The sequence below is a fragment of the Taeniopygia guttata genome, chromosome 20 (genome assembly GCF_048771995.1).
Source record: "Taeniopygia guttata chromosome 20, bTaeGut7.mat, whole genome shotgun sequence".
Classification (NCBI taxonomy): Eukaryota; Metazoa; Chordata; class Aves; order Passeriformes; family Estrildidae; genus Taeniopygia; species Taeniopygia guttata.
Window position 1 is genome coordinate 3859435 of NC_133045.1, and position 7342 is coordinate 3866776.

General features: G+C 50.2%; 1 long non-coding RNA gene across 1 annotated transcript; it reads left to right on the plus strand.

Annotated features, from left to right (window-relative positions):
- Nucleotides 1–688: 688 nt before the first annotated feature.
- Nucleotides 689–4732, plus strand: LOC140680376 (uncharacterized). Its single transcript, XR_012051573.1, has 2 exons — nt 689–1648; nt 3693–4732. It is a non-coding gene; the product is annotated as an uncharacterized lncRNA (long non-coding RNA).
- Nucleotides 4733–7342: the final 2610 nt, after the last annotated feature.

Consider the following 7342-nt stretch of genomic DNA (forward strand, 5'->3'; position numbering starts at 1 on the left):
ACTGACATCTGTATAAATGGTGTCCAGGTGTACATTGGAATGGTAACCTGCAACAGGTAAGAACCCTCACAGTCCTGAGCTCAGCCCAGCCACGGGTTCTTGAAGTCTGAATGATCAGAAGGTGTCTTAGTTCATGAATGGATTTACTGCCTGTGCCCCTGGATCAGCAGGCAGAATGAATTTCAGAGAAAAATACAATATTATGTATCTCTGCATTGAGATACAGATCAGAGTTGGTGGTATTTTATTCTTTGGAATTAATGAAGTAGAAACCTCTCTGTGTGAAATCTACAGCAACAGGAATTATGCTCAGTGCGTGTGGCAGCAGACATCTGAGATACATCCCAGACAGACAGCACACCTTTTCCAGCAGACTGTTCTAAGTGCTACAAGATAACAAAGAGCAGATTTCTAAAACACTTCCAGAGCTGTCCTGAACAAAATCAACTGGCTCTGTGTGGATCAGTGCTGGGAGAGGTGAGCTCACACCACACCGGGTACCACAGCCCTGCTCTGAGCCAGGACAAGGCTGGGCTTCCCAGGAACTCCACAAGAAATCCTGTGCCCAGCCTCATGCCAAGGGCCCTGGCAGCTGCCCTGGCTCCTTGGCATGGTGAAAGAGAGATGGGAGACTGATGGGAGGTGCTGCCATCATCTCAGAATGTAAAGCTGGTCCTATGTTGGGGAGGGTAGATAAATATGATTAAGAACCACAAAGGTACAGCCAGGACGAACATAACGCCCCCTACTGGCTGGACAACTACCCTCACCTACAGCGGGGTCCAAAAGCCGAATGGATTCTCCCATGTCACCCCCCAGAATGTATGGTTCACCCCACATCTGTAACCCTCCCCTGAACCATCAGGTGCCTGTGACCCCATTGGCCCAGGTCCTGTTCCAGCCCACCCTGGAGCCCCCCTTGATAAGGGGTCTCCAGGGGGCTGGACGCCCTCTTGGATCTTCCTTCCCCTCCTGGAGAGTCCTCCGGGAGTCCCTGCTCTCCTCTCTGTCTCTCCCCTCCCCCATCACCCGAGGCCCAGCCACGTGCTGTGTCTGGCAGCTCGAGGCAGAGCCTCAATGTATCCTGAATAAACCTCTTCCCCCAAGAGCAACCACAGAGATCTCGCCTGAATCTGTCCGTGGAATACAAATATACGTCGTTACAGACTGGCGCCCATCGTCGAATACGAACCCACGGTGACCTGCAACTGCACCCGTCTGGATGCTTTCCAGCTTTTCTACCTGTAGGACACCTTTCCATGGACACTAACTAAATAACCAGGTATTTCCTCGCCATCGTAATCGCGAGCACGGCATTCTGCTGCTAGGCAGTAACGAACCGGAGCTCTTTAAAAAGTCCCGAAGCCGTCGTACAGCTCAGCGACTCGTTACATAGTAGCGAGCTATTAGAGCCCTTATACGACTTCTGGCCATTATTCTCCGAGCACAAGAGATCGCCGCGATTCCGCGGCGACCCAAGGCTTTGTGACGAGACTTGCCGCACCACGTGGCCACGTACACAAAGCACAGGCAAGCACTGCTGAGCACTGCCCGCGCTGAAGCTCTGGAGAAAACCCCGCGGTGACCTCAGCACCGACTGCAGTAAACGTCGGAACCTGACAGAGGATCCCGCTCCTGCGACATCGAGGTGAGCCACACTGGTTTAAAAATGGGACAGTCCCACTCTGCAGCTGATAGAGATCTCTATAAGCAACTTAACCACTTATTACGTAGCCATAATAGTAATTTGCCTAAAAAAGAGCTACGAAAACTCCTAGAATGGATCTTACTTAAGTTCCCATATGCCGAGCGCTCTGCTGTGTTTTGTGGAGACTTTTGGGAGTCCGTGGGACATACACTATTTAACGACATTTCACTGCGGGACCCCTATGCTTGCGACTTATTTCCTGCTTATAAAGTGTTAGCAGAACTCTGCACTTCTCAAAAGCCGCAGATAGCAGCCAAATCGCTCCCTGCCGTGGCTCAACTATCCCCGCCGGACTGCCCCCCCACCCCGCGCTGCGGCGAGAATGCCGCCGAGGCAGCTGGCGACTCGCCGGTTTCTGAGCGACCGGCGCTCCTCGCCGCGGCCGCCCCCCCCATCCCCCGCAACCCAGAACCCGCCCTTGCGGCCACCTCCTCCCGCCCAAACCACTCCGCGGGCCCCGCCTCCCCCCCGCCCGGCCCCCCAGCATTGCCTGTCCCGGCTATGATGGCTACTATAGCCGAACTTTTACAAAATCAAACAACAGCCATTTTACAAGCACAAACCCAGTCAATGGCTATTTTACAAACACAATTTCAAGCGTCAGCTGCGATTTTGCAAAAGCTGCATACGCTCGCCTCCGCGGCCACCCTCCCGACCCACCCGGAAGTCCCCTGGTCCGGCGAACGCGCCGGCCATGCGCCGGCCCTGGGCTGGGCGGCCCCCACTCCCGGGGCCGCCGCCTCCCTCCCGCGCAGCCCTGACCCCGCCCCCGGGGCCGCCGCCCCCCTCCCCCTCGGTCCAGACCCCGCCCCCGCGGCCGCCGGCCCCCTCCCCCGCAGTCCGGACCCCGCCCCCGGGGCCGCGGCCGCCGCCCCCCTCTCGCGCGGGCCTGACCCCGCCCCTGCCTCCACCTCCTCTCCCTCGAGCGCCCCGGACCCCGCCCCTGCGGCCGCGGCACCGCCCGTCCTTCCCAGGGACGCCCCGGCTCCCGGCGCAGCACCCCCGCTGCCCGCCCGCCTCCTGCACTCGCTGCCGGACCCTCCGGCAGACGCAAACCCGGCGCCCCCACCCCCCCATCCCCCCGCGGCGCCGCAGCCCCCGCCTCTGGCTGCAGAACCCCGGAACCCCCCGCCGCCGGCACCACTTCCGGGTTTCCCAAACCCATCATCATATCCCTCCACATCTCTCCCTTCGCCGGCTCTTCAGACTGCCACAGCAACCAATGCCATAGCGACAGCATATCCTTCCACAAATCCCAGTTCCCCACAGGTGCTGCTGCCCGCGACCTCCACCCCCCCTGCTCCTCTGCCTCAGCTGGCAGCAGCCCCTGCCTCCCACACTAACAGCTCCTCACCACACCCTAACGAAGACACTATGCCTCGACAAAGTGAAAGCAACATTGTAACTGCAGCTTCGACAAACGAAGGACAGACAGAGAACTATGTTACCCCTGCAAACTCTAACCTTTCTATCCCAGTCTCACCAAATTCTCAACAAAGTGCCAGCAATCTTCAACTGAAAAACTGCCCTGAAATCAAATATAATAGCTGCAAAGACAACAGTCTGCATTCCCAAGCCTTACAAGTGGTATTCAGCCAGCGAACAGCTGTCCCCTCTCAAGAGGTGAAAGAAGTCCTACCAGTACTCAAGGACAGTGGTATCTCCTTTTCCTATATTACACCACAGTTAAAAACTACCATAGAAAATACACGCCAAACCCTAAAACGAATCTTACTTCTAAAGGAAGGGCGAGTAGATCAGGCTACACCTCAAAAGAGGTTGAATAAGGCTCTATATGCTCACAATTTTCTAAGTAGCTCTGCAGGAGAGCCTCGTCTCCAAATTTATAGACATTTCCTGAACACAAAAAAAGTAAAAATAAAAGGGTACCCCCCAGCTTTACCCAAAATCTTAAATTCAGAACATATACAAAGTCCACACAGTCTTCTAACGTGGGGGAAAGGTTTTTCTTGTGTTTCCACAGGTGGACAACTCAAGTTGGTCCCAGGAAAGAATGTAAAGCCTTACCACGCATCGAAATCTGCTGACACCCCCACACCAGACAGTTCCTCTACAAGCACAAGCCAAGAAGCCAGCACCCAGACCTGAACCACGCTGCGTCATCGAGAGAAAAATGGACTTTCTATCGTTTAATGCGTGCATATTGTTTTTGTTCTTCTGTTTCAGTTTTTATATTGAAGTTTTACTTATAATTCAACCAAAGACAAATGCCGAGTAGCTTTAGCCAAGCCTGCAAGCTCTAAGACCACCTATATATCTAACACAAACCCTAACAAACCTTTTTCAACCCGTTTAATTATAAGACCTTTTCCAAAAAAATTCCGACAATGCCTCCCCTACTATAATCAGTGATTTAATAACAATAAGGTCATCTCAGCTACACAGTTGACTTAATGGTTCGAGACTTGCACCTTGGCTAAAGGAACTCTGTAAAATAAGCTTGACTGTTTCAGTAGCAATAAGTATAGTTCTAGTAACAATACCCTGTACACCTCCAAGTGTGCAGAAAATAGTTGTTAAATCAATATTTGATATTTCAAATGGTTCAGTGAAAAAGGGGGAGATGTTGGGGAGGGTAGATAAATATGATTAAGAACCACAAAGGTACAGCCAGGACGAACATAACGCCCCCTACTGGCTGGACAACTACCCTCACCTACAGCGGGGTCCAAAAGCCGAATGGATTCTCCCATGTCACCCCCCAGAATGTATGGTTCACCCCACATCTGTAACCCTCCCCTGAACCATCAGGTGCCTGTGACCCCATTGGCCCAGGTCCTGTTCCAGCCCACCCTGGAGCCCCCCTTGATAAGGGGTCTCCAGGGGGCTGGACGCCCTCTTGGATCTTCCTTCCCCTCCTGGAGAGTCCTCCGGGAGTCCCTGCTCTCCTCTCTGTCTCTCCCCTCCCCCATCACCCGAGGCCCAGCCACGTGCTGTGTCTGGCAGCTCGAGGCAGAGCCTCAATGTATCCTGAATAAACCTCTTCCCCCAAGAGCAACCACAGAGATCTCGCCTGAATCTGTCCTTGGAATACAAATACAAGTCCTTACAGTCCTACTCTTTGGCATTTATTATAAAGTGTATTTCACTGTGCCAACAGCGCTCTGGGCTGGGCATTTCCAGGGAATTGTTGCACTTCTCCAACTGTTAGTCACATTGCATTTGGCCTCCTGCCTTATAACTCTGACACGTCCTATAATTACTATTTGGAGAGTTTTATTACTTAATTATGCAATCAGCTTATCACTATTTAACGTGCCATCAATCCCTCCCCACCGTTCCCCCATAAGCCCCCAAACAAGTTTCCCTTTTCAATCCCATTTCTCAAAAATTTTCCACAAAGCAATGAACTGCTGAATATGTGCTTTGATGAATAAGGTGTAAAATTTTCCAATGTACAAAATCCTTGCCGATTTTCAGTGCCTCTCCCACTCCTCCGCTCTGAGCCCTTTGATTTCTGGCTGTGATAATATATGTAGTCACATTTACCAATGCTGGCAGAAAGCAGCCAGAGCACCTCATCCTTTTTACTACAGCTCCTAAAAACAAATTAAGACTCCAGCAGACAAGCTGTTGGTGTGTGTGAACATCTGCCTGGCACTTTGTGGGCTGCTTGCAGAACACTCCCAACCCCTGAACCGTGTCCTCTTATGGATGGGTGGCTCAGCCCTTTCCACCCAGTGCACGTTTGCTGCAGCCATGAACCATTCCAGCACACTTTAAAGACCAGGTTTGCTGCTGTTGTGTCACTGGAAGAAGATGAAGAGAACGTTGCCATGCCATTCAGGAGGGTTTGGATTTGGGGAAGAGCTCTCAGCCACTCCTTGTTCTGTGGTCCTCCCATCAGGAGAAGCAAGGCTGAGGTTCTGCAGTGGTTCCTGGAGGCAAAAAAACCACAGTAAAAAAAAAACTTTAAACCAACTTGGTTGTCATCTCTTGGTTGTGTGCTGATTTATGACAACCTCCCAAAGCTGCCCCCAGACTGTTTGACAGCCCAGACAGACAGAGATTCTTAATAGCATGAAGTGCAGACCCATCCCCTTCCACCTCCAACATCTCCCCTGCACCAGGACCTCAGCTCCACATAAATCTGCCGTGCCTGTGCCAGGGGAATTGTCTCCTGGCCTCCTGCAGCTTGTAAGGGCTGTTTCAGGAGATAGAATTAGTACCTTGATGCTTGGTATTGATCTCTGTTTGATTTATATTCCCTTGATCTGATTTTCTCCTCGGCATCATGAGGATAAATCAAAAGTAATGCCCACAAGAGTCAGAAGTTATGCTGGCTTTAAACTTGTGCAAGTGAAATTGAGGCTCCTCAATGCCACATGGTTCTGGTGAAAAGGGAGGGCAGAGTGAAAAATCAGCTGCCTGACTCATGGGAATACAAAATAGCCATTCAGTGTAGGACACAGTCTTCAGCCATTCCTTTATTTTATTTCCTGAACCTGGATTTCAAGTGTAAGAATTCCTGGAGTTCTCCTACAATTAGTTTGGAAACATCCTTGTCTGCAATAGCCAGCAATCCTCCCTCTTGGATGTCCACATGGGAGCTGAATTAAAATTTCCTTGTGGGATGTGAGGAGGAATCCTAGGAGAGACAATAAATGTATTTTTGCAGTGTGATTTCCAATGTATGGCCATTTCATGTAGTGTCACTTGGGTAAAAACCAAACAAAGACATCAAAACTCTGTCATCAGTTTTTATTTCCAAGGCAGTTTTCATGGCCATTCATAGTCATATTCAAGGGACTGACATAACCTGGAGATTCTCTTTACAAAATTTGGTGCATCTTTCTAAGACCACTCTTCAGATGTCCTAAAATATCCATTAATTTATCCTGAAGCTCTCTCTTACGTGCTGAGTAATGGAAAAAGGAGGAAGAGTGGTCTGCATGCACTATAATTCTTCACTGTGGCAGATGCAGAGAGGGTTGAGAGAGGTCTGGGGGGGATCAGGCTGCACCCTCAGGAAGTGAAAGTCCACTCCAGGTAATAGAACTGGTGTGAAAAATTTATAAAGGAGAAAGCTTCCAGGGGGTCCCCTGGCAGCAGCCTGGAGGTTCTGATGTGACTGATGGAAAAGTAAATGTATCTGAGCAAAGGCCAGGGACCATAAAAGGCTTTGTAGAGAAAATGGACCCTCTTAATTAAGTTCTCTTGTGTTTTTGCATAGCTGGCAGGCACGAATGCTGGACTGTCAGGAGGAGCCATACAACCTCCTCCTCTTTATTTCTCCTTTGTGCCCAGGTATTCTTCATCACCTTCCTCTCAGCACTCTCTGACAAGGCACAGAGTGAAATTTTAGTAGAAGCATTGCAGGGTTTTTTAAAAAAAAATTATTTATTTTTAAACCCAACAGTTAAGAAGCAAGTACCTGTGGGTGTAGAGCCAATTATTCATATAGTACCAGTATTGCCATAGCTTGCTTAAATTTAATTTAAATATAAATGGTCTACATTTACAACACTTGCTTGGGGAATAATCCCAGCCTCTTTCAGTCCTTTGCCTTTAAATTATTGACTGTCATGCTTTGGCCTCAAGTGAAGGAATAAAGCTGTTAAAGGAATGCATTTGCATGCCAATGGTCTGAGGCTACATCAAACCCAGCTCAAC